Below are 8,842 nucleotides of genomic sequence, written 5' to 3' on the forward strand. Positions count from 1 at the left end.
TGTTATACCTGGCCTCTCTCCAGCCCCTGGGGAATGCCCACTGGGTGCGGGGGTTGGGGGGGGGCATGGCTGGCCAGCGGAGAGCACTGGCCTTTCTGGGATTCTTGGGGGCCCAGAGCATGTATGTGATGGCCTGCACATCCAGAGGGCTGGTGGCAGTTCTTGGCCATCGCAGCTCTTTTCTTACTGGGAAGGATGTTAGTGGTGGGGCCCATTGGGGATCAGGCTGTGCTGTATTTTGGAGAGCTTGACCTTGGTGTTGCCCAGCCACGGGCACTGGGTTCTTGGGCTTCCTTTGAGGCATATGTGCCTGCAGAGGGAGGGAAGCTGCACTTTGGGCCAGCCCCAAGGGTCAGGCTCATGACTGGGGCTGCCCTGACCCAGCTGGAGGCAGGTACAGGTGGCCCTGATTGCACTGGATGCTGCTTGACAGTGGCCTTGGTCTTGGTGCCCTGTGCTGGGCAGAGCTGGTAAGGGCAGCTACAGTGCCAGACACATTCTAGGGGATGGGAACTTAGAGAACAAAATAAAACTCCATGTTCCCAAGCCCTGATGCTCGTGTATGAGGCAGTGACCATTCCTATTGGCATGACCCCCCCAGCTTGGAGGAGGCCGGGAGAGGGCACACCTGCGGTATGCACCTCGGCCCTGGGGTGGCCCTCTGGGGCTGGGGGCCTTTGTCCTGACTCCGCCTTCCTGCCTCAAGTTTCTCCCTCCCATTTTAGTGCATAGTTTATTGAATTCAAATGAAATAAGGCAATGAATACTGTGAGCATGCCACTCCTGTTCTCAAAGACTGCTCTGGCTCCCTATTGCCTCTTCCATGGCATTCAAGGCCCTCAGCTCTACTCTGTCTAATCTCATTATTCACTGTCTCATTCTCTGAATTCTAGCCAGACTAGACAGAATGGATAATCCATCCACTCGCTCCTATTCTCCTCCACCCTCTGTTCTCTGTAATTCTCCTACCAGTCCCCACAATGGGCTGCTCCCCAGCTTCCATCTGTAGTGGTTAAAATCGCTCAATCTCTAGACTTAGAAGGGGCTTCAGAGGGCTTCTAGCCACCCCAGACCTGAATTAGGAGCCTCCCACAACGTACCTGGCCCCTGATCTTCCATCCCCTATTTGGAGCCAGCTGGGGCGCCATAGTGCATAGAGCACCGACCCTGGAGTCAGGAAGACCCCAGTACCTATTCAGCCTCAGACACTTACTAGCTGTGTGACCCTGGGCAAGTCACATAGCCTCTATTTGTCTCAGTTTCCTCAAGTGCAAAATGGGGATAATAATAGCACTTACCTTGCAGGGTTGTTGTAAAGATCAAATGAGATATTTGTCAAGCCCTCAGCACAGTGGCTAGCACATAGTAGGTGCTTGTGGATCAGTTGGCCCATCTGTGCAATGAGGCGCTTGGGCCACATGACCTTGGGTCCCTTCCAGCTGCAAACCTCTGAGCTTAGGATTGTGGGAAGTGTGTGAAGGGAGAGTAGATTGATTCTGCTTGGTCCAGAGACTCGAACCAGGGTGAGGCCAGGAACTCGTGCTGGTTGAGGGGGCAGAGAATGGAGAGAACCCTCCTTCCATCCCCTGAGAGCTGCCTCAGCAGTACGGAAGGTTGTGAGCTCCTTGGCCTTGGAGGTCTTTGAGCAGAGGCTTGTTGGGGACACTGGAGAGGGGCTTCTTCTTCAAGTGTGGGGGGGCCTGGACACTCCCCTCGGAGGGACCTCCAGCTCCGCGGCCCTGGGATTGCTTGTGTGTCCCATGTGGTCGGTGTGTGCCTGCGCTTGGTGCTTATGGAAGAAATGGGACCAGACTTTGTGCTTTCCTGCCCGAATCTTTTCTGAGGCTGCTGTAGTTCTGGCCTCATCTGGGCGTGGTGGTGAGGAGCACCGCAGAAGTGGGGGCTGGCGTGCCTCCTGGTCCAGCAGCAGAGGGGAGAAGTTGAAGGACATGCAGTGGGGTGGTATGATTGACTAGGTGGAGTGGTTGTGCCATGGTGATGGTTGACAGGTTTACGTTGCTGTATTGATTAGTGTGGCAAGCTTTTGGGGAAGGCAGTGAGTCTTGGGCCAGGCCTGGAAGGATGATTGAAATTTGGTTAAGCAAGGAAGCCTGGTGCTGGAGGGCAGTGAGGGGCAGGCCTGTGACTCCTGGCCTGATCTGGGGGCTCTGGTGGACTTAGGAAGGCACTCCATTCCCCTGCAGGGGCAGGTGGCAGGAGATACTTGAAAGGAGGGATGACAGATTGGGCCACTGGTAGACAAGAAGACTCAGCTGATTGGCTCCCAGGCATGCCCTGAGGTGACTGAAGGAGTGGGGGCAGGGATCAAGCCAGTTCCTGGACAAGGGAATCTGTCGAGATGCTATTTTTGAGGTGCACCTCCCGCCCAGGAGAGCAGAGGGCCAAGAACAGCCCTGGCAATGGGTGGCAGGCCAAGAAGGCCCTGAGGCCAAGCGGGGAGGGGTTCCAGGAGTGTGGAGAGTCTTCTGCATGGAGCCAGCAGGGCACGGGGGTGAGCCATGGGGCATAGGCATAGTGCATCTGCAGTCAGGGGTACCTGGTTCAAGCTGTGGGACCCCAGGCCAGGTACTTCACCACTGCCTGCCTCAGTTTCCTCAGCTTTAAAATGGAGATAATAATAGTTCCTGCCTCTTGGGGTTGTCATGTGGATCAAATAGTATTTGTAAAAACACTTTGCAGACCTGAAAGGGCTACAGAAACGCTGGTTGTCATTATTATTCTTTTCCGTTCTATCACGTATAAAACTATCAGATACAAACTCCTGACTAGGAGCCCTGTGCAGCCTGGCTCCATGGTACCTCTCTAGCCTTATTATATGTCTGTGTAAATACATTTTACTGTTTTTGATGAGCAAAACCTGATTTTCTCTCCCCACCTTCCCCACTGGCAGAAAAGTAAAACTCTAACAACAGATTTGCATAGTCAAGCAAAGCAGATTCCCGGCTGGGTTATGTCCTCCTGCAGCCTGAGCCCAAGCCCGCTGTGGCAGGAGGTGGGAGGCTCAGAGTCTTGGTCTTCTGGAATCCTGCTTGGTCCTCACTGACCCTCTAGACTCATTTGAATCCAGCCAAGCTGGTCTTGCCGTTCAGTTTATGGGACCCTCCACGCAGCTGCAGAGACTGTGCCTGGAATGCCTTCCCTCCTGACCACCACTTTAGCCTCTTAAAATTTCTCATTTCCTTCCAAGCTCAGCAAGGTACCACCTCCTATCCTGAGGTCTTCCCTTCCAGGAGTAACCCCCTATTACCTTGTGTTTAGTTTGCACGAACTTCTCTCTGTACACTTCATCCCTGCTCATAGAATGGCCTCACAAGGCCCACACAAAGTAGGTGCTTAAGCAGTGCTTGTGGAATTCAATTCCACATAGAGATGGCTTCTCCATCTCTTGGGCTTCAGGTCTCGGGACAGGAAAGCCTAGCTATCCTTCTGCCTCTGAGGTGATCTGAGGATGTGATTGAGAACATGCCATGGAACCTGAAGACGCCAAGACTCCCTCTGGCCTTGGCCTGATTGTTGGGGCCTGCGAAGGGGGTAGGATGAGAGCATGCTAGAGTCCAAGCTTCAGCAAGGCCGGGGAGCTGTCTGGCTTAAGGGTCTCAGGTGCAAGCTTAGCCCCTTTTGAAGTCATCTCAATCTATGGTTGTAAAATGCCCACTTTTTTCTCTGTGAGCGTCTCTCACGTGTCCTCATTCCAATGAGAAATGACCGTGTTCAAGGGGGAGGGGTGCTTCTGGGCCTGTTTTGTCCATGGCTGGGTCAGCTCCCAGAGCAGCAGGGCTTGTGTGTGAGACCCCCCTGCTGGACATCCCCAGACTGGAGCGGCGGCCTTCCACGTCCCCTCCTGCCTCAGGTCTGTGCTAGGAGAGAAACTGCTCTGTGCGGTTTGTTGAATGAATTTCATGTGAATGAGGAGTGTATAAAGACCTGGGAGAGGGTTAGCCTAGAGAAGGTTCAGGGAGGGGGTGGGAGCTGCCTTCAAGCATTTGGAGGGTCATGTCTGTGGAGGAGGGCTTGGCCCTGATCTGCTTGGCCTCAGAGGGAAGAATCAGGAGCAGTGAGGGGGACGTGTAGAGGCCAGTTGAGGCTTTGTGTCAGGAAAAGCCTCCTCATACTGAGAGCTATCCTAGTATGGGAGGGACTGTCTCACAAGGAGGTGAGGTCCTTGTCCTTAGAGGTCTTCAGGCAGAGGCTGGGTGGCCACTTGTCTGAGGCCCTTTCCCTGTGAGCTTCTCAGAGGGGCATTCTGGGAATACCCGGGACATGGAAGGAGCACTGGGTTTGTACCTGGCGGCCCCAGCTCAACTTCTGGCCCAGTTACTTCCTAGCCATCTAATGCCAGGCAGATTATGTAAGACTTGGACTGAGGTGACTTCCAGGGCCTTTCCAGCTCAGCCTCAGTATGGCAGTCTTTGGGAGGTTAGCTGGCAGGAGCTGGTGCCAGGAGTCCTTTGTGCCGGTGCTGAGGGGAGCTTCCCCGAAGCTGTGCAGACACTGGCTCTCCCCATGGGCCATCTTTCTTTATAGAGACACCCTCTTCTGGGTGTGGGCATCTTTCCCTGGGGCCTACTCTCTTGGGCTCTCCAAGGGTACAGGTCCAGTTCAGGAGAAGGCTCCAGTCAGTGGGCCCTGCCAGCGACAGCTGTTAGTCGGGGGTCTCTCAGTGCCTCAGCCCTTGCTTCTAAGGGCTTAGGTGGGAGCAGCTCCTGGCCTGTTGGTCTTGACAGAGAGAAAACTGACCAGGAGACATAGAGACCCCTTAGTGTGCTGGGATTCTGGAAAAGACCCTTGACCAGATCCGTCGGCCAACAGCTGAATGAGGATGGGGCCCACGGGGAGCTGGCACACACTGGGTCAGTGCAGACCCATGTAGATCAGCCTCCTGGCTTTTTGTGCCACTGTGATGAGGCTGAGGAGATCCCAGTGACGACCTGCGCTCCCCTAAGCCCAGTGTCTTTCTCAGCATCCTGGGAAGGTGTCTCTGATTCAGGGAACTTGACTGAGGGCTAGGTCCTACCAGTGTGGTTATTCTCAGTTTGTAGATGAGGAAATTGAGTCTAAGACAGGAGGGTAGAGGGGATCCCCCACTCAGGTAGAAAGCAGAGCCAGGAGTCCTTGAAGCCAGTCAGTGTATCCTGCCGTGTCTGTGCTCTCTGGCCTCCTGCTGGAGTTTGTGCTCCCTGGATTGGCAGGTGGAAGGAACAGTTCAGCCACATGTAGGCCTCAGTTTCCCATTGGGGTCTTCATGGTCCTGGATCTCAGCGCTCTGAGGCCTGTCCTGGAGAAGAGAGGGAGAGCGAGCCTTAGGAGAAGAGTAGGATGTTGAGGGAGCTCTTTTTGTCTCCAGACCTTGTTGGGTTTCAGGAGCCCCCTGCCCCTCCCCCCATCCTTTAAGAACACTGGGGCCTGCAGAAAGGAAGGGAAGGATGGAGGATGCTGACCCAGGCCTTGGGGGCCTGGAGAGTCCTCCGTTGATCTGATGAGGACAGGGCCCAGCCTCAGCTCCCCCATCCCTGATTAATCCACAGGCACGGGCTCATTGTGTAGCCAGATATGTGGTGGTGGTGGCAGCCGGCGGGGGGAGTGTTGTTGCTTGACCACGGACTTGAGCTCCCCTTTGGGGGAGGGGAGTCCTGATGGCCAGGGAGGGCTTTTTTCACAGAAGATGGTTAACTTAGATTTTTCAGAATGCCTTTTTACTTCCTCTAAATATGAGGCCTAAAACTCTTCTTGTTCCACTCCAGTGGATGGAAAATTAGGTCCTCTGTGTGTTTCTAGAGGTTTGTAGTTTATCCTGCCCGGTGCCTTTGGCTGGGCTGGGTCTCCCCCAGCACTGTTGGTGTGTGAGCTGGAGGGAAGCTGTGTGTGAAGAAGCCAGCGGCCCTGGCCTGGCTCTGTGAGGAGGAGGTCCAGCCTGCTCTTGTTGGTCCTTCTCTGGCCCTCAGATTTTCTTGCCCGCCCAACTACTGGGAAAGCTATCTCCACTCTGTTCTGTATTCCAGGGTCCGTAACTTTGGAGAAAAATGACCTCTGGGATAGAGGTTTCCTAATGTTTGGTCTGAGTCCAATGGGGATTTCTTTCCTTAGGAAAGTTTGCAGAAACTCCATCTGCATTTCAAGTTAACCAGCCAGTAAATGACTTTTGCTTTTGCTTATAAAGAGAACCATTCAGATGCTGTTTTTAGGGGTGGGGGGCAGAGGCATGGAGAAGGGGGTGGGCAATTGGAAGCTTCCAGAACAGTTGAGATTTCAGATGTGTTAGACATGGGCATCCTGGCAATCCTCCATGAGGAAGGAAGGAAAGTATTTTGGAAAAGTTGAAGGAAATTTAAGATTCTGCTCTCCACACCCTGGCCTCCCTCCTAGCCTCAATTAAACCGTGCCTCCTCCTTTGAGTGTTCCTGCCCTGAGGCCCCAGCCCCTGCCCTTTGCCCAGTTCTGCTTTGGAGTCCCTTTGAGGGCTGTAAAGAGGGCCTAAAGAAGGCCTGACTGCCCTGCGGCCCCTCTGGGCTTTGAGCACCTCCTGGAATCATTGTGCCTGGCTGTGTGTCCACAGGGAAGGCCCTGGCGTGCTTCTTTTAAGCTGGGAAATGAAATGCAAAACTGACATTAATGTAACATTATGGTGGAGATTAAATGCACCCAAATCAGGAAATTCAAAGTTATGCTCAGCACAGCCTCGATAACTCAGGCTCCCCTGGCGCATGCCGTATTTCCTGTTAGCGTGGAGGGGTTATATGTTATGGCATTAAAGCTGGCGCTGTCTGCCAGATGAGCAGGGCTGAATGATGGGTGGGAGAGCTCTGTGAGTGGGCCTCCGGGCCTCCCTGCTCAGGGAAGCCTTCGTTCCTGCTTCATTTCCTTCTTCACCATTAGCTCCCCAAAGACAGTCAGGCTCTTCGTTGGCTCTCTGTGGTTTTTCTCATTGTCTGATGACCTGGGCACCCCTTGGGGGTTCAGAGGTGTGGGAAAGGAAAACCTGTTTGTTCTTTGGCTTGGATTCTGGCATCCTCATGGGAGCTGCCTCCTGGGTGTTTGGTGTGTGCCTTGTGGGCTCAGGGAGTGGGATAGATGTGTTGGCTTTCTCCGAACTGCAATCTGCCTTTATTTTCAGCCAGACCAGAACTGCTGGAGGAAAATAGCCCTGAGGAAGTGGGAGGGGGAATTAAACAATGGGAAGTGTGCTCAGGGTTTGGGTTGCACTCGCACTCAACACCGGCTCCTGCTTCTGGGCCTTGCCCTAGTGAGTGCAGCCCAGAGGTGTTGGCTTTGGGTGCTGCCAGCCAGCCGCCCTCCTGGATTCTGCTCTCTCCTGATGCTCCTCCTACCTGTGCTGCTCATGCCGAGTCTCCCTTGCTGGCTCCTTCGCTGTGCTCTCCTTGATTAGGCACAGAGCCCTCTTCTCTTCTCTTCTCTTCTCTTCTCTTCTCTTCTCTTCTCTTCTCTTCTCTTCTCTTCTCTTCTCTTCTCTTCTCTTCTCTCTCCTTACCCTCAGCTCCCAAGGATTCCATTATCATCTCGATGCAGACGTTGCCCACACCCAAATATCTAGCCCTGGTCTAGTGAGGAGAGGCTTGAGGCGTGTGTGATCAATGTTAGAAAAGTAGAAATGATAGGCCCTGCTTACTGATTACGTGTGGGGGGAGGGGGAGAAAGAAGTTGAGAACGACACCCAGGGTTCGAGCCTGGCTGGCTGACTGAAGGATGGTGGTGCCCTCTCCAGTAACAGGAAAGTTCAACAGAGGGGAAGGCTTGGGGGCAGGGTGAAGAGAACGAGTTCAGTTTTAGACAAGTTGAATGTAAGATGTCTGTTTGACATCTAGTTTGAGATGTCCTGTGGGCATCTCATGGGATGAGAGACTGGAAGTCAGCAGAGAGGTTAAGGCTGGAAAAATAGACCTGAGCATCATCGGAATCCTTGGAGCTGGTGGGTTGGGTCACCAAGAGAAATAGTATGCAAGGGTGGGGAATCCAGGTTTGGATTTAGTCAGAGGGCTGCACTTGAGGACCTAGATGGCCAAATGTGGCCTCGAGGCCACAGGTTGCCTGCTCCTCGTATAGAGAAAGAAGAGAAGAGAGCCCAGGACAGAGCCTTGGGGAGCTAGAGGAAAAACCATCAAAAGAAACTGAGGAGTGGCCTAACAGATAGGAGAGCCAGGTGGAAGTAGCGTCACAAAAACCTGGGGAGAAGAGAGTGTCAAGGGAAGAAGGTGATGGACAGTGTCAGAGGCCTCAGAGAGGTCAGGAAAGAGGAGGGCGGAGAAGAGGCTGTTGCATTTGGGCGCTAAAAGAACACTGGCAGCTTTAGAGAGGATGTTTTCAGGTGGATGGTGCACAGACCTCGGAAGAGGGTGAGAGGAAAGAAAGTAGAGGCACCAATGCAGACAGCCTTCTCAAGTGCCAGCCCACAAGGGGAGGACAGATGGAGTAAGGTAACTGGCAGGGAAGAGGACATCAAATGAGCATCAGAGAGACATGGGCGTGCCAGGAGACGGGGAGAGAATGATGGGAAGTGGGGGTGATGGGGTGGGCAATTACTGGAGAAGGAATGGTAGAGGGTTACTTGTGCATGTAGAGGGCTGAGCCTTGGCCCTGAGAAGGGTGGCAGAAGGCCTCTGGGTGATGAGAGAAGTGGAGGAGGGGAGAAGAGGGCACTCTGGGCAAATGGCCTCACTCTTTTCAGGCAAGGTTCTGAGCTAGGAGATTGGCACAAGGGAGTATTATGGGAGGTTAGAGGATTGAGGAAAAGGTTTGGAAGAGATACTGTGGTCATTGGAAAAGTGAATTGATCGGGGAGGAGTGGGAGGATTGCCCTGCGATAGTG

The 8,842-nt window shown here is 53.7% G+C and overlaps 1 protein-coding gene across 2 annotated transcripts in view; it reads left to right on the top strand.

Moving 5' to 3' along the window:
• ERI3 (ERI1 exoribonuclease family member 3) overlaps positions 1-8,842 on the top strand; it is a 194,888-nt gene that overhangs the window by 25,390 nt on the left and 160,656 nt on the right. The gene's annotated exons all lie outside the window — the stretch shown is intronic.

This window comes from Vombatus ursinus, unplaced genomic scaffold (genome assembly GCF_900497805.2).
Source record: "Vombatus ursinus unplaced genomic scaffold, bare-nosed wombat genome assembly UNPS02014825.1, whole genome shotgun sequence".
Classification (NCBI taxonomy): Eukaryota; Metazoa; Chordata; class Mammalia; order Diprotodontia; family Vombatidae; genus Vombatus; species Vombatus ursinus.